Source organism: Sus scrofa, chromosome 3 (assembly GCF_000003025.6).
Source record: "Sus scrofa isolate TJ Tabasco breed Duroc chromosome 3, Sscrofa11.1, whole genome shotgun sequence".
NCBI lineage: Eukaryota > Metazoa > Chordata > Mammalia > Artiodactyla > Suidae > Sus > Sus scrofa.
Window position 1 is genome coordinate 26919744 of NC_010445.4, and position 18505 is coordinate 26938248.

Here is an 18505-nt window from a genome sequence, read left to right on the forward strand (position 1 = left end):
GCGTCTTTTTCTTCTATAGTGGGAATAACGTTCATGCTGCTAGTATTCTAGGCAGGGTGCGAGGATAAAATGTGATCACATCCTAGTAACACAGCTACTGTACTTTCCCTCTTTAATGAGGAGGTAAAAATGTTGTCATGGCTGCGCCATTGCCCCATCAAACAATCTTCTTTCCTTTTTCTTCTTCTCCTCCTCCTTCTTCTTTGGCTGCCCAGCGGCATGCGGAAGTTCCCAGGCCAGGGACTGAACCTGCACCCCAGCAGCAACCCAAGCTGCTGCAATGACCACACTGGATCTTTAACTTGCTGCACCGCAGCAGAACCCCTTTTCGTCATTTAAGGTCAACTTCTAAACTTTGTGTTTTCTAACCAGATAGTTACAGAGAGTATATATACACATGAAGACAAATGAAAAATTAAAAAGAAAAATTGGCTCACCCAGCATCCCCTTTCCAAAGATACCTTTGCTTTTCTTTTTCTTTTTTTTGTCTTTTTGCAATTTCTTGGGCTGCTCCCATGGCATATGGAGGGTCCCAGGCTAGGGGTCTAATTGGCGCTGTAGCTGCCAGCCTACGCCAGAGCCACAGCAATGCAGGATCCGAGCCGAGTCTGCAACCTACACCACAGCTCACGGCAACGCCGGATCCTTAACCCACTGAGCAAGGGCAGGGATCGAACCCGCAACCTCATGGTTCTTAGTCGAATTCGTTAACCACTGCGCCACGACGGGAACTCCTGCTTTTCGTTTTTAGAATTTAAACTCCTTGAGGATGGGAAGCGCTGACAGGCGGCGTGGTGGACTCCACGCATCCATTTCCCTCCGGATGGTTTACCCATCACAGCAACGCCTTTCCCCTCTTCAGTGATTGGTTCAGGGGTGGGAGGGCCCATGCCAATCTGAGCCAATGAGATGTGGGGAGAGACTTTCTGAGGGCTTCCGGGAAAGGAAACCCAGTTTCCGCCTTCATGGTACCTGCCTGAAAGAAGCCCACTGAGGAGTTTCCTCGGGTATCCCTGTTAGCGAGGGGAGCCAAGGCCGGGGCTGAAACCCATGCTGCAGAGTGAGGCAGGCACATAGTGTGCAGAGAAATTCTGGATTCCTGATGTCAGTGTTGAGCTGCTGCATCAGCCAAGCGAAGATCCCTTCCTCTGTCAACTTCTTCTTATGTCGTAAGTAACACTCATTGATGGCATCAGTTTGAATAGTGTTGTGAACTGGTTTGTGTTTCTATGGTTCACTGACCCCCAAATGTAATTGTTTTTGGAGATAGAGCCTTTAAAGACGTGATTAAGTTTGAAAGCGATCATAAGGTGTGGGGGAGGGATTAGTCCAATAGATTGGTGGCCTTTTATTTTTAATTTTTTTTTAGGGCTGCAGGTGCTGTGTGAGAATGGTCATGAATTGAGAGTCCTTCGGAATTTGCGTGCTGTGACGCGCACAACTCTAGATGGTTTGAGCTTCTTAATGGCCTTTGGCACAGGTATAAATTTACTATTATCTGCATTTTTTTTTTTTTAATTTTAGGGCCACACCTTCAACATATGGAAGTTCCCGGGCTAAAGGTCGAATGGGGGCCGCATCTGTGACCCACACCACAGCCTGTGGCAACGCCAGATCCTTAACCCACTGAGAGAGGCCAGGGATTGAACCTGCATCCTCACGGACACTATGTCAGGTTCTTAGCTCTCTGAGCCACAACGGGAACTCCTCTACATCTTTCAGATGAGAAAACTGGGGATTAAAGAGGGTAAGTAATATGCTTGAGTTTGAATAGAGAGGTGATCCAGATGGGGTGAGAACCTATATCTTTTCACCCCTATTTTAGTACATTTTCTAGTATGTTCAGTCTCCACTACTTTATGAGAAACATTGATGGTGGGCACTACATCTCATATGTTTTTGTAGCCATAATGCCTAGCAGAGTATGTTTCTTGTTTCTTTTTTTGTTTTTTGGCCACACCCATGGCATGTGGAAGTTCCAGGGCCAGGGACTGAACCTGTGCCACAGCAGCAACCCAAGCTACAACAATGATAACAGAAGATCCTTAACCCACTGTGCCACCAGGGGACTCCCAGAGTCTGTTTCTTAATGGTTGTCAATTAAGTGTTAGATAAACAGGCGTTCCTTTTGTGGCTGAGCACAAACAAACCCAACTAGTGTCCATGAGGACGCAGGTTCGATCCCTGGCCTCACTCAGTGTGTTAAGGATCTGGCATTGCCATGAGCTGTAGTGTAGATCGCAGATGCAGCTTGGATCCTGCGTTGCTATGGCTGTGGTGTAGGCCAGCAGCCGTAGTTCTGATTCTACCCCTAGCCTGGGAATTTCCATTTGCCGCAGGTGCAGCCCTAAAAAGACAAAAAATAAAATAAAAAAGAAGGATAAACACGTAAATAAATGGCTATGTTATATCTATAAAGACAAGGGGCAATGATATCTCCTTCCAAAGTACATTAAAAATGTCCAACAGTGGCTGTGTCCCATTTCATGGATGTGGTTCCACTTCTGGTCCAGCTCTCAGCACAGATATAACAGGCAATGCTGACATTGCAAAGGTCGTACTGCCTGGTGAATCCTTTCAGGCACAAAGGAAGGCATCAAGAAGCAAAGACACAAGAGGTAGTTTAGACGTGTCATTCTGGGTCCCCCTGGGAGCAATTTGCACTCAACACATAAATCAGGCTCAGGGTCTATCTAGTTAATACAAAGTCTTTTAGCGCCTTTTGCTTCTCCTTCAGCCTGTTAAATTATGACACATGGTCATTGGGTTTATCAGTAACATGCCCCATAAATCCGGTTAGCGTTTCCTTCTGGGTATTGCACCTTGGGAAGCCACTTAAGGACCTTGACAGTCCTTATCCAGCTCTGGCCTTGAATCCCAAAGAGGGTCAGAGACACCCTCCAACTCTTAACTGAGTGTAACATTCTCTTTGTTACCTGAGCCCTTTATGCCTGTCTGGAGCTCTTCCAATGACAGATTTTGAGAAGACCTCCCCTCCCACGAGGTTCTGTCACTTTGAGAAGCAGCCCTGGTACAATGGGAGTGGCTCTTGGCGGCATTGGTTGTTTCTGTTTGCTCAGTGTCACTTTCTTTGAGGGAGTTACCCCTTGTGTGTGTTGAAGGGCTCTGATGGGGCTGTCAATCATGGAACTCCGTATCCCTGTTCCATCCCGTCCCCCCGCACCCCACCGCTGGCTAGAAGGCTGGGTCAGTGACCCATGCTGGTCAGTCCAAGCTCTCTCTTCTGGGAGTCTGAGTCTTGAACCAAGACACACAGGGGTGGGAAATGATTGAAGCAAAGTCGTTTACTTTAGAGGCTGTTGATGAGTTTCTGCTCCCCTTCATTTCTTTAAAAATTTTTAAGCTTTTCTGAAGTTTAATTAACAAATAAGATTGTAAGATATTTAAAGCATAGACTGTGATGATTTGATGCAATATACATTTTAAAAGGAGACTTTTTTGGTTAACACATCCATCTACCTCTGGATCTGTATCTATATTTCTACCTGTATCTGTATCCATACCTGCATCTATATCTTTCTAGCTACATTTTCCTTTCATTTTTGTGATCTTCCAAATATCTTTTCAATAAGTATTAACTCTTGCTTGAGTGTGTTAGGGGAGGCATCTGTTGCTTGCTTTTAAATACCCCTATGTGATACAGATGTAAATAACACAAGATAGTTCATTTTATTACTTTTATTTTCCAAAATGAAAATATCTTTGTTGATGTTTCCAATAATGATGATGTTGATGATAAAATATCCCTCCATTAGACAGAGTGGGGTGGACGGGGAGTTTGGGATTAGTTGGTGCAAACAATTCCATTTAGAATGGATAAGCAATGAAGTCCTACTGTACAGCACAGGGAACTATATCCAGTCTCTTGGGACTGACCATGATAGAAGATAGTATAAGAAAGGCAATATATATATATATTTATATGACCAGGTTACTCTGCTATGCAGCAGAAATTGGCACAACATTGTACATCAACTATACTTTAATTTAAAAATTTTTAAAAATCCTTCCATTTTTCATATCCTCCTATTAACATAGAGAAATAGCAATGATAGCTAATGTAATTGAAAGCTTGCTGCTTGCTGAGCTTATTAGTGTTAAGAGGCAATGTAGGAGCCAAGAGGGCTTTGCCTGGGTTCAAATCTAGGCTCTGTCGGTTCCTGGCTCTGTGACCTTGGACATGTTATTTAACCTCTCTGAATCATAGTAATTGTACCCATAAAACAGAAATAAGACTTGTACTCCATGGGGATATTATGAAGCCTAAATGGGTTAATACATGTTAAAAAACATGCTTGGCATCTGGTAAATAGTTTGTGTTATCCCCGTATTGTTAGATGTTTTGGCTGGAAAAAAATGGGGGGACGGACCTCTCATCAAGCTGCTGTAACTTTCCCAAGGCCACACACTGCGTAGGGCACTCTGGGAGCTGGGATCAAATAAAATCATGCTCCTGGGTGCCTAGCATGGAGCCTGGTCCCTAGGAGAAATCTCTCTGAACTGCGGCTGCTGTCATTCCTTGAAAAGATTCATCAGCCCGGATTTGAGAAAGAACTGTGTGAAGATGGTGCCCCGGGAAAAAAGCTGAAAGCGGAAACCGGGTCCCCTCTCCTCTCTGCTACCACCAGACACGCCTTCCTTCCCCTTCTGCCTCCAGAGGCCCTATCAGGCCCCATTTCCAATAATCCCTGCTGCTCTTCTAAGTGATAGCTCCATAGCTATTAGCTCGTGTTTAAGATAAAGCCCTTCCTGGTCCATTTGCATTTCAGGGGGGAATTCCTGAGGCCTTGATTGGTCTCTCCTTCTGGGGGCGACTCTGGACATGTCCCTTTGGAAGGGTTGCTCATCCCTGCTGAAATCTCATTAATTATCATCTTCCCTCCCGAGGGTCGGTATGTCTGAACAATACTTTCATTTCTACTGTGATTTACAGGAGATATATGATTGCTGCCGAAGGGGAATGTCACGGGCAGGGCTTTATGAAAATAGAATATTGGAATACAGGTGTGCGCGTGCGTGTATGTAAGCACGTACACGCATGCGTGATTATTTGTTCAGGCCCACTTGTGCTGCTGGTGCCATGCTGTATTCTGTGAACGCATACAATTTAATTCTGTTCTCACAGAACTCCTGAGAGGTCAGAACCATTCTCCCATTCTGTAACTAAGTAACTGGGGCTGCATGGTGACTATCTTTAAAACATTTGTTTTGATACTTTTTAAAATGTTTCTTTGATTGATAAATAGTTGATGTAAAACGTTGTGTTCGTTTCTGCTGTAATACATATCTGAATCTTTCATATCTGAATATCTTTTCATCGACTTTTCCGTTATGGTTTAGCACAGGCTATAGTCCTCGAGCCGTATAGCAGGACCTTGTTGTTCATCAATCCTACACATAGTAGTTTGCATCCTCTAATCCCAAACTCCCCATCCAACCCTCTCCCACTCCCCCTCCTCCTTGGCAACCACAAGTCTGTTCTCTGTGTCTTCGGGGTCTGTCTCTGTTTTGAAGATAGGTTCATTTGTGCCATGTTTTAGATTCCACATATGCGATATCATATGGCATTTGCTTTTCTGTTTTTGACTTGACTTCATTTAGTATGGTGGTCTCTAGGTCCACCCATGTTGCTGCAAATGGCATTATTTCATTTGTTTTTACGGCAGATAATATTCCGTTGTATAGATGTACCACATCTGAATCCATCTGTCCGTGGACATTTAGGTTGCTTCCACATCTTCGTTATTGTGAATAGTGCTGCAGTGAACATAAGGGTGCATGTATCTTTTTGAATTAGAGTTTTGTCCGGATATATGCCCAGGAGTGGGACTGCTGGATCATATGGTAGTTCTATATTTAGTTTTCTTGCTATCTTTTCTTGCCATGTTCAAAAAGAACATTTGTTGTTGTTGTTGTTGTTGTTGTTGTTGTTCTTAGCCCACAGCTCAAATAGAATTAACCCTCTCTTGGCTGCTTGTACCTGAGAACTGGCCAATCTGAATATCCTACTTCTCTGGCTCCTGTGATTGGTTCAAGGATAGATGTGTGAGGCCAATGAGAGCCAGATGTGGGAGGGATTTTTGTTGGAGGCTTAAGGGATTGTGCTGTCATTTTTTTGGGCTCTGGTGGCTCAGGCTGTGGAAGATGAGCCAAGAGGAGATGGGGCATCCTGGTCTACCAGAGAATAAAACCAACAGCAAGGAAAGAGATGGAAAATGGGAGGATGGTTCTAGTTGTTATCATTTGAACCTCTGAGTCCAGACCTGCCTCGAGCCAGAATATCTCTGGACTTTTCTGTTTGTGAATCAACACACTCACTTCTTTTTGTTTTGTTTTGTTTTCTTCCAGTTTTATTGAGATATAATTATCATACGGCACTGTATAAGTTTAAGGTGTACAGTGATAGTTTGACTTACATACACTGTGCAGTGATTATCATGAGTTTAGTGAACAGCTGTCATCTCATAGATGTATCAAATTAAAGGACAGAGAAAAGAAACCTTTTTTTGTGTGTGTGATGAGAATTCTTAGGATTTACTTTCTTAACAACTTTCATATGTAACATACAACAGTGTTAAATATGAAATATTTAGTCTTTTGTCTTTTTAGGACCCAACCCGTGGCATGTGGAGGTTCCCAGGCTAGGGGTCGAATTGGAGCTGCACCTGCCGGCCTACACCACAGCCACAGCAACATGGGATCCAAGATGCATATGCAACCTACATCACAGCGCATGGCAGGGCTGGATCCTCAGCCCACTGAGGAGGGCCAGGGATCAAACCTGCATCTTCACAGATGCCAGTCAGATTCGTTTCTGCTGAGCCGTGATGGGAACTCCGTGTTAACTATATTTATCATGGTGTACATCACACCCCTAGTACGTGTTTATCTGATCGTTGGAAGTTTGTACCTCTTGAGCATCTTCATCCAATGCCCCCTTCGCCCGCTCACTGCCTATGGTAAGCACAGTGATCTCCTTTTCGATGAGTTTGTTAGACTTTTTTGGTTTTGGAAGCACAACCGACATGCAGCACTATGTTCGTTTCTGTGGCGCTAACATAGTGATTTGGCACTTCTATACATTTCAAAAATAGTCACCACGATACGTCTAGTTATGATGTCACCGTACGAAGATACTGTGTAGTTATTGGCTGGATTCCCCCCACTGCACTTTTCACACTCTTTTATTTTACAACTTGAAATTTGTAACCTCTCAATCTCCATCCTCCTCCACTCTGGCAACCACTCGTTCTTCCTTCCTTCCTTCCTTCTTTCTTTCACCACATCTGTGGCATATGCAAGTCCCCAAACCAGGGGTTGCATCTGAGCCACAGCTGTGACCTACGCCACAGCTATGGCCTCGCCAAATCCTTTACCCATTGTGCCGAGCTGGGGATCAAACCTGCACCTCTGCAGAGACCTGAGCCACTGCGGTCAATTTCTTAACCCACTGCACCGCAGCGGGAACTCCTATTTTCTCTTTCTGTAACAGTCACTTCTGTGCCTAATCCAGTTTTGCCCTGGGTTTTCTGGCCCTTGCAATCGAAAAAATCCCGGTGAATACAGGCTCAGAGAGTGGTATGGACTGAATATTCATGTCACCAGGAACTGAATTTTTTAGCACCTTGATCTTGGACTTCCTGCCTCCAGAACTCGGGGGTGGGGTGGGGTGGGGAATGAATTTCTCTTGTTTAAGCCATGCAGATTGCGGTATTTTATTATGGCAGCCGGAGGGGACTCTTATGGAACTCAAGTCTGCCTGGGTCCAGATCTCATCTTTTTAACCCTCATGCTAACTGGCTTCTACCACTAGACTCCCCAACAGCTGAATAAAAAGGATCTTTATAGAAAGTGGCCTGGGAGTGGCGCTGTCTCCTCAACAGGGCTAGAATGAGTGTCGGAGTCCTAAAGCTGAGGGCTAGTGTAAGGTCACGTCTCCTGGGCAGGATGAAGCCAAACCTTTCCAGCAGGTCCAGATGAATGTTTTCTGTCCCACGCACTAGAATCCCACATAGCTCCGTCTCCTCTAGAGAATACAGTGCAACTCGTTCCTGGGAAAGGGACAGCTTTATTTCTGTCTAAAAAGCCAGATTGAGAACATCACGGCAACTCTCCTTGCAGAAAAAGGGAAGAATAACAGAGTGATGAAGTAATTCCTTACACCCCGCTGACAGAGTGATGGATAAACGCAGTGACAGATCCCAAATTTTATCTTTCTGCAAGTCTCCCCCAAAGAAAAAGCCTTTGTCCGTTGAGACATTCGCTGAAAATAGGATGAAAATATGGCAGAAAGCCCCACTGTCTGGGGGACATAGGTTTTTATCACTCTTGCTATTGTGTTGGAGCCAGGATTCAGGTGGTAAAACCCAAACATGGAGTAGTTACGGGATCACTGAGGCTCCAAGAATGCTCTTCCTGCATCTCTCCTGTTCTGATAGCCGGGCTGGATTGGCAAAATCCTTGCATCACTGGAGGCTTAATAAAGCTTAGCGTTATACTGTTCTGACTACCTCCCTTTGTGGCTCAAATATATAGCACTGTAAAAATCTGGAGTTCCCTCTGTGGCTCAGTGGGTTAAGGATCCAGTATTGCTGCACCTGCAGCATAGGTCACGGATGCAGCTCAAATCTTGTTTTGCTGGGGCTGTGTGGCGTAGGCAGCTCCAATTTGAGCCCTAGCCCAGGAACTACCATAAAAATAAAAATAAAAATAAAATAAAATAAAAAGAGGGAGTATTTGCTGACTCATGTAACCAAACCTAGGAAAAGACAGGAGGGGCCACGTGGCTCAGGACATTGGGGTCCGAGGACTCGTCTCATCAATTCTCTCTTGCTGTCTCGTTTCTGCTTCTCCCTCTCCTGTCAGTTTCAGACTCTGGACCAGCTTCTCTGCTGAAAGAAGGCATTACTTTAGGCTGATCTGGCACCCCGTGTATGACCAGAAAGGAAAAAGTGACTTTCTTTTTTTGCTTTTCTAGGGCCGCACCTGTGGCATACGGAGGTTCCCAGGCTAGGGGTCTAATTGGAGCTGCAGCTGCCGGCCTACACCACAGCCACAGCAACGCAGGATCCGAGCCGCATCTGCGACCTACACCACAGCTCACTGCAACACCGGATCCTTAACCCACTGAGTGAGGCCAGGGATGGAACCCGCAACCTCATGGTTCCTAGTGAGATTCGTCAACCACTGAGCCACGACAGGAACTCCTAATTGCCTAAATTTGTGTCACATGCTTATGATGCCAGATGAGATTGCTGTGGCCAAGAAGGGGGTGGGGTGTTAGGTGCTGAACAAAGACGAAAGTCACTACAACGATGAAAATCCGTTCTAGTAGCAATGACTGCATGCATTTGATAAATATTTATTAAGCATCTATTATGGGCCAGGCATGGTTTTAGATGCTACTTTATGTTATCAGATGTAAAATACTTAAAAAATATTGAGCTAGAGTGCACATGCAGGAAAATTCACCCTTTTTAAATTGCGACATAATTCACATGCAATAAACCTCAACCTTTTAAAGATATGTGTAATATTTCATGTCTTTTGGTGCTATTATAAATGGTAGTAAGTTTTGAAATCACAAAATATGGGTCCTCAGAGTTCCCATTGTGGCTCAGCAGAAATGAATCTGACTAGGATCCATGAGGATGCGAGTTAGATCCCTGGCCTCGCTCAGTGGGTTAAGGATCCGGCATTGCCGTGAGCTGTGGTGTGGGTCGCAGATGTGGCTCAGATCTGGTGTAGGCCGGCAGCGGTAGCTCTGATTTGACCCCTAGCCTGGGGTCGAATCAGAGCTGCAACTGCTGGCCTACCTCACAGCCACAGCAATGCCAGATCTGAGCTGGGTCTTCAACCTACACCACAACTCATGGCAATGTCGGATCCTTAACCCACTGAGTGAGGCCAGGGATCGAACCTGCATCCTCATGGATACTAGTCAGGTTTGTTTCCACTGAGCCACAATGGGAACTCCACTTCCAGGGATTTTGTTAGGAATGATGTTATGTCTGTAGACCTTTTGGAAGAGAACTACCATTTTAATTGCTTTGCGTCTTCTGATCCTTGAATGTGGAACTTCTCTCTATTTATTCACTCTAAAATTGTTGTCAGCAATATGTTTATAGTTTTCAGTGTACAAGACTTGTACTTTTTTTGTGAAATTTATCCCTAAGTATTTTTTACTCTTTGATGCTACTGTGAATGGAATTGTCTTAATTTCATTTTCGTATTGGGCTTTGCTCCTATATAGAATACAATTGATTTTTGTGTATTGATCTTCTATTTCTTCTTGAGTGAGTTTTGTTAGCTTTTGTTTTCAAGGAACTTGTCCAGTTCATCTAACTGGTTGGGTCTATTGGCATAAAGTTGTTCATAATATTCCTTTGTTATCATCTTAATGTCTGCTGTATCTGTATCTGCATTAACTATCGTGCTGTCACCTCTTTAATTCTTGATATTGATAAATTGTGTCTTCTCCCTTTTTTTCTTCTTGATGAGTCTGGCTAAGGGCTTATTACATTTACTGATTTTTTAAAAGATCAACTTTTGGTTTCATTAATTTTTCCCTACTACTTTTCTGTTTTCAGTTATATTTTTATTTCTTTTTTCTTTTCATTTTTTAGGGCCACACCTGCGGCATATGGAAGTTCCCAGGCTAGGTATGAATTGGAGCTGCAGCTGCCACCCTACCCCACAGCCACAGCAACACCAGATATGAACCTTGTTCTTGAAACCTATACCACAGCTCACACCAGATCCTTAACCCACTGAGCGAGGCCAGGGATCGAACCCACTTCTGCTTGGAAACTAGATGGGTTCATTACCATTAAGCTACAACGGCAACTCCTTGTTTTCAGTTTCATCGATCTGCACTTATCTTTATTATTTCCTTCCTTCTGCTTGCCTTGGGTCTAATTTTATTTTCCTTTTTCCCCTAGTTTCTTAAGGTGCAAGCTTAGGCCATTATTTGAGTCCTTTCTTATTTTCTGACTTAGGCCATAATTTAAGACCTTTCTTATTTTCTGACATAAGTATTTAATGGTATAGATTTCCCTTTCAACACGGTTTTATTTTTGTCCCACACCTTTTGATATATCAACTTTTCTTTTTTATTAAATTCAATGTATTTCCTAATTTCTCTTATACCTTCATTGTTGATCCCAGGGTTACTGAGAATGGTGCTGTTTAGTTTCCAAGTATTTAGAAAATTTTCAGATATATTTTATGCTATTGATTTCTAATTTAATTCCATTATACTCACAGAATGTACCTCGTATCATTTCAACTTGTTTTATGACCCGTAATATCTTGTTGAATGATCCATGAGAATTTCAAAGAATGTGTATTCTGTTGTTATTGAACAGAAAATTCTGTAAGTCAATTAGACCAACTTGGTTGATAGTCTTATATGTCTTTATGGATTATCTGTTTACTTGTTCTATCAATTACTGAGAGAGAAATGGTAGTCTCCAAATGAACTGGTAGGTTTGTCTATTTCTCCTTTCAAGTCCATCAGTTTTTGCCTTATATGTTTTGAAGCTCTTCTGTTAAGTATATACACATAATTAATGAATAGTTTTGAATATTGTTTGCAGGGTATATATTTTTTATTTTTATTTTTTAAATTTTTTTGGTCTTTTTGTCTTTTCAGGGCCGCACCTGCGGCACATGGAGGTTCCCAGGCCAGGGGTCTAATCAGAGCTGTTGCTGCCAAGGCTACACCACAGCCACAGCAACGTAGGATCCAAGCCTCATCTGCGACCTACACCACAGGTCACGGCAATGCCAGATCCTTAACCCACTGAATGAGGCCAGGGAGCCAGGGATCTAACCTGCAACCTCATAGTTCCTAGTCGGATTCGTTTCTGCTGCGCCTATTTTTTTTTTAAATTCTTTTGCTTTTGACTTATCTATGTCTTTATACTTGAGTTCCTTGTAAACAACACATAGTTGGGTTTGGCCCTTTTAAATCCAATCTGTCAATTCCTTAAGGTGTATATCTGGATCATTTATAGTTAATACCGCTTTTGACATGGTCGCATTAAAACAGAACATCTTACTGGTTGGGAGGTATTCTTGGTGTTGTGTTTTCATTCTGTTAGGTTCAGCTCTCCTGCACATTCTCAGAATGGTCTCTGTTGAGCTAGAGTAGACTAAGGGGAAGGGTTTATGTCATTCCAGACAGCGGGGTCTCCAGCAGTGGCCAGTTCATTCCATTGTTGTCAGGGACTCAAACAACAGAAGCAGCAACGTGGCAGCATGACAAGGTGGCAGGGTAGTCAATGAAATCCTTGAAGATTATTATCTCAACGTGGTAGATATAATTGTTACACCTCCAGAGTACAGACAAGAAAATTGAAGCTTAGAAAGACTTACAAGTGATCTGACCAAGATTATGCGGTGGCAGAGCCAAGCTTTGGGCCCAGCTTTATCCGCATCCAGAGTTTAAAATCTTAATCAGTATGTGAAAAAGCTCTACATAAATAACTTGAAGGCACCATTATTGATCTCAGTCTGAATTGCTATCAATGTATAGGTTGAAGGATAGACTTAAAGTCTCATCCTTGTGAATGCCGAGCCCGTCAAGGTACGACAATACACATTTGATATTATTTTGTTTGCCTTCATTAGAAATCCAGTAATTTATTTAGACAAGCAAACGCAATAGAGTTGAAGACTATCCCCTTGTACTGATGAATTGGCCAAGGGACACCCCTGCTAATTTGCCCATTTCTTGGGTTTGTATTGAAGCAGGATCCAGACGAGTGCTTCCGTGGAGAAAGGAGTCTATAAATGAAGATGGCTAGCGGTGAAGCAGAGTGATTCTGACATCTGCTAACTGGCTAGGTACACCAGCTCCACGGGCTTATTGCTCGGCTCTCATTCTACCCTGTGGAATCCCCTTTCAGCCAATTCTTGATCAAATAATGAAGCCATTGCAGAACTAAATTATGGGGAAGCACGTCCATTGCTACCTCCCTAACTCAGAAAAATCAGCCCCCCTTTTTTTTTCCTGTTCTATGCTGTTTCCTGTCATGCATAATATAGCAAATTAATTAGTGAATCTGGCGGCATTTTGCTAATACAATTTCTCTCCCTAGCTCGAGGTGAATTATGTTCATGCTTCAGTCACTTGAATATTACTCTTCCATGTTTGACGGAATTATGTTATCAGGTGATGATTATATTGCACACTATCTGATTCTAATTAAACCAGAAAATAGCGACACCGTAAAACAGGAGACTGGAGCCTCCGCCCTCCACCGTCTTGCTGCTACATCCTCGTTTTAAAGCTTTCTGAGCTGTGCCGGGGCTGCTTTCTGACGCTTTCATCGTCTGACTCTTCAGACACAACGCCTTCTTGGGCCTGCTTCGTCTAATATGTTATTGGTGTAAATTGAGTCTTGGAAAGACCTAATATTTACCCTTGCCTTTTTTAGCAGAAGCACTGTGCCCAGCAGCCACTGTGATTATTTCAGATGATATCAAAGAAGAAAATGTGTTGTTTGATCAAAACCACCCACAAAACGTGAAAAAAAAAAATTCCTTGGGAGTTCCTGCTGTGGTGCAGGGGAAACGAATCCAACTAGTATCCACGAGGATGTGAGTTCGATCCCTGGCCTTGCTCAGTGGGTTAAGGATCTGGTGGTGCCGTGAGCTGTAGTGTGGTTTGCAGACGCAACTCGGATCCCATGTGGCTGTGGCTGTGGTGTAGGCCAGCAGCTATAGCTCCGAATTGACCCCGAGCCTGGGAACCTCCCTATGCTGTGGGTGCGGCCCTAAAAAAGCAACCCCCCCCCCCCAAAAAAAGGATCCTTGTTTGAGAGAAGAGAAACTAAAATGTTAGAAGGGAAGAGCCAGGCTGTTGAAATGAATCATGGGCTGCAGGACTGACACTCCCAGGCTTCCAGGGGCCTGGAGGGCAGAGTTGACTTCGGGCTCTGCCTTCAACGGACCTTGCCCAGCAAGAAGTCCTCAGTGACACTGAGGTCCGCAGAGGGGAACTGACTTGCCGAATGGCCGAATGGTGACATGCAAAAGCCAGTGCTGGCTGCTCAGCACCCCGAAGCCGATGAAGAGGAAGGGGTTGTGGAAAGGGACGTTCGCTTTATTCTGGCAGCTGGTGGCGCGGGGGTGGGGGGACTTCCGGCTGAAGGCTGACAATCGCTACCGACAATCACTGGGCAAGACCTTCTCTAGGCCGAGGAAGGGGGCTACAGGCAGAAACAGCGCCGTCAGCTCTGACCGTCCTCCCGAAGTGGTCGTGCGGTGTGTCTGACCAGCAGCATCTCGATGGTTTGAAATACCCTTCGTCTTCAGTTCCAGGGCTGGTTTGCTTCCACTTTCTTGGGGCCATTCTCGGCACTGTGACAGCTTATGTCAGGACTGCAGCCTGGTCCTCATGTAGTGAATGTCTCATTGGTTTCAGCATCTATAAGACAGCTTACGGGATATGCCCTTGAGGAGGAACTAAAGGTCCTTGACTTTGCTTAATGACTTAACTATTATTATTTGGTCTCGTTTGACTGTCCTCCTTTGCTTCTGGATTTTCCCGCTTCTCTTACTAAACTTATTTTTTATTTTATTTTATTTTATTTTCTTGCTTTTTAGGGCTGCACCCACAGCATATGGAAATTCCCAGGCTAGGGGGTCAAATCGGAGCTAGAACTGTCAGCCTACACCACAGCCACAGCAACAGGGGATCCCAGCCGCCTCTGCAACCTACACCACAGCTCACGGCACTGCCAGATCCTTAACCCACTGATCGAGGCCAGGGATCGAACCTGCATCCTCATGGAAACTAGTTGGATTTGCTTCCACTGCGCCACAGTGGGATCTCCACAACTTACTCTTTGACCCAAGTTTTCCTACAGATAAAAGGCAGGCAGAGGACCTGGGAGGGGAGGGACCATCGGATTTTACTGGGACTCCCACCCCAGTTCTCCTTCGTACCCACCATACGAGACATCGCACCCTGTTTCTGCCAGGACAGAGAGTAGAGGAGGATGGGTTACTGGAGACGCCAATTAGAGGAGGTCGCCCGAGAGCAGAGTCTCTTTTCTCATGAGGATAAAGATGTCCTTGTGAGTTAGACTCCTGTCTGTGAACCTTGGGGACATTGATGGCAGGGGAAGGGTTCTAAAGCCTTAGTCAGCTCCGAGGTGAAATAGGCACCATGCTGCAAATGAAAGGCCCTTTAGAAAAAGGTAGAGCACACTGCTTTCAACTTGGGAAGCCCGAGTGCCCGGCATAGTCCAGTGTGGTCCGGAGGCTTTGGTCTTTTGTCTTGGCCAACAGGTGGTAAAGCAGAGAGAGCTCGTTGCTGAGCGGGACTTGTTCCTGTTGGGATAATATTCCTCGGACCACAGGTCTGCTCATTTTCCAGGCTGTTTTTCTTTTGGAGAAACAGACTCATACTTTGTAGTAACAAATTGCATAATTCGGGTGGAGCCTGCCTGGCTTTCCCACCGATTTTGCTCTTCCTCAGTGAAAGCCACTTGTTAGACATTATTCCTGGTCTTTATGCACAGTTGAAAGCCTGACTTTGCCCAGTGGGGAAGGTGGGCTTCTCTGTAACTTCTGGGCTGGTGGAAGAAAACAGCTCCTTCCCTAGGGCTTGTAAGACCCAGAAAGCAGAGGAGAAAGTGTGTTTTTCTCTGCAGAATTTCTGCCTTGGTTGGAGGCAAGGCCAAGCTGGGGGAAGGGATACTTGACATTAATTTATAGAGCACCTACTATGTTCCAGGTCATATTCTGTGTGCTGGGGAGAGAGCCACCAACAAAATGGGCAAAACCCTCTGTTCTGGGGGGGGAGGTGGTGTGTGTCAGAAATAGGCATTCACGGGTCACCTTGCTGTACAGTAGAAAATTGACAGAACACTGTAAACCAGCTATAATAGAAAAAATAAAAATCATTATTAAAAAAAATGAAAAAAAAAGAAATTCAATATGGTGTGGTAAAGGAGTTCCCTGGTGGCTTAGTAGGTTAAGGATCAGCACTGTCACTGATGTTGCGCAGACAGGGGAGTATTTGGCCCAGAAACTTCTGTATGCTGTGAGCGCAGCCAAAACAACAACTATATCTATATCTATATCTATATCTATTTGTCTCTCTGTATATCTGTCTATCTATCCACCCATCCATCCATCCATCTATCTGTCCATCTCTTTATCCATATAGTGTGGTAGAAAGAGCACCAGTCCTGAGTTTTTTGTTTGTTCTTTTGTTTGTTTTCATTTTTTGTTTTGTTTTTGTTTTTTCGTTTTTAAGGCTGCACCCACAGTATATGGAAGTTCCCAGGCTAGGGGTCAAATTGGAGCTGCAGCTGCCAGCCTGTGCCACAGCCACAGTTAACATGGGATCAGGCCAGGGATCGAACCCACCGCCTCCTGGATATTAGCGGGGTTCGTTACCACTGAGCCACAACAGGAACTCCTTTGTTGGTTTGTTTTTATTTTTACTAATTTATCTTCTAGTGGGCAAAGATAGATGTTAAGCAAAATAAAAGAGACAAGTATATAGCATACAGGCAGGGGATGTGTTCTATGGAGAAAAATTAAGCAAGAGAGGGAGATGAGGAAAGCAGAGATGGAGTAGAGGAGGTTATGATTTAATTAAAATTCTTAAAAATGGAAGTATAGGGAGTTCCTGTCATGGCTCAGTGGTTAACAAACCGACTAGTAACCATGAGGACATGGGTTCAATCCCTGGCCTTGCTCAGTGGGTTAAGGATCCATTGTTGCCGTGAGTTGTGGTGTAGTTCGCAGACTTGGCTCAGATCCCCCATTGCTGTGGCTGTGGTGTAGGCCGGCAGCTGTAGCTCTGATTCCACCCCTAGCCTGGGAACTTCCATGTGGTGTTCGCGTGGGCCTAAAAAGACCAAAAAAAAAAAAAAAAAAAAAAAAAGAAAGAAAGAAAGAAACTGAAGTATAATTGAGGAATAAACTTGTAAGAGATGATGCACACTTTGGGAAAGGATTCCCTTATTGAATTAAGGTACTCCTTCGATCACCTCACATATCCACCCCCTCCCCTTTTTTTGGGTGAAAACATTTAAATTCTACTCTCCTAGCAAATGTCAATCATATGATACCCAGTTACACGTATAGTATGTGTAATAATCATATACAATTATATGATACACCCTAGTCACCCTGTTAGACCAGCTTCTCAGGCCTCAGTCACCTTCGTCAGACCTTCGTCAGACCTTGGAGAAAGTCACCAGCCTTTCTGTGTCCTCCGTTTCTTGTCACCTCCATGACCTTCCCTGAGTCATTTTCCTTTCAAAATTTTAGTGCCAACTATTTTTTTATGCTCTAGAGAATGAATATGCTTATTTTATACATACCTTTTTAAATGAAAATGTCTTCTTTTGGATAAATTTTTCCGTTACTGAAAAAGTTAAGGGCTTCATTTATTATCACATGATAGGGCTGTCTAAATGCCTCTGTTGACGGAAAATGCTTTTCTCTGCTGCCGATTGGTTAGTAGACTCTTGGTGATCAAACTCATAATGCCTTTTAAACATTTTTCAAGTTCATGCCATTGTTACTACATCATTTATGTTTTTGGTAACAATAACTTTCTCTCTACCCTTGGTTGAAAGACTAAAAGTGATATTCCAAAGAGGAATTTTGATTTTCAGGGCTGCTGGGAATCTCGAGTTTGAATCCAAATCTTTTTTTTTTTTTTTTTTTTTTGTCTTTTTGCTATTTCTTTGGGCCGCTCCCGCGGTATATGGAGGTTCCCAGGCTAGGGGTCCAATCAGAGCTGTAGCCACCGGCCTACGCCAGAGCCACAGCAACGCTGGATCTGAGCCGCGTCTGCGACCTACACCATAGCTCACGGCAACACTGGATCCTTAACCCACTGAGCAAGGGCAGGGACTGAACCTGCAATCTCATGGTTCCTAGTCGGATTTGTTAACCACTGCGCCACGACAGGAACTCCTGAATCCAAATCTTGCCACCTAAGTGCTTGTGTAAATTTTCAGCAGACTGCTTAATATGATCTTCAGTGTCATCCTCTATAACTCGGGAATAAAAATAAAATCTACCTTAGAGGTGGTTGACAGAATTAGCTGAAATAATGCACATAGGAGTTCCCTTTGTGGCTCAGTGGTTAACGAACCTAACTAGACTCCATGAGGACGTGGGTTCGATCCCTGGCATTGGAAACTTACAGTTACCAAAGGGGACATGTGGGGGTAGGTGGGAGGGATGGACTGGGGGTTGGGATTGGCATATGCACACCGTGGTGTATGGCATGAGTGGCCAACGGGGACTTGCTATCCAGCGCAGAGCACTCTGCCCAATATTCTGTGATCGTCTATGTGGGAAAAGAACCTGAGAGAGAATGGGTGTGTGTATATACATGACTGGGTCACTTTGTTGTACAGCAGAAATGATCACAACCTCGTAAATTCACTATACAGCAATAAAAATTTTTTAAATATGCAAAAAAAAAAAACCCCAACAAAAC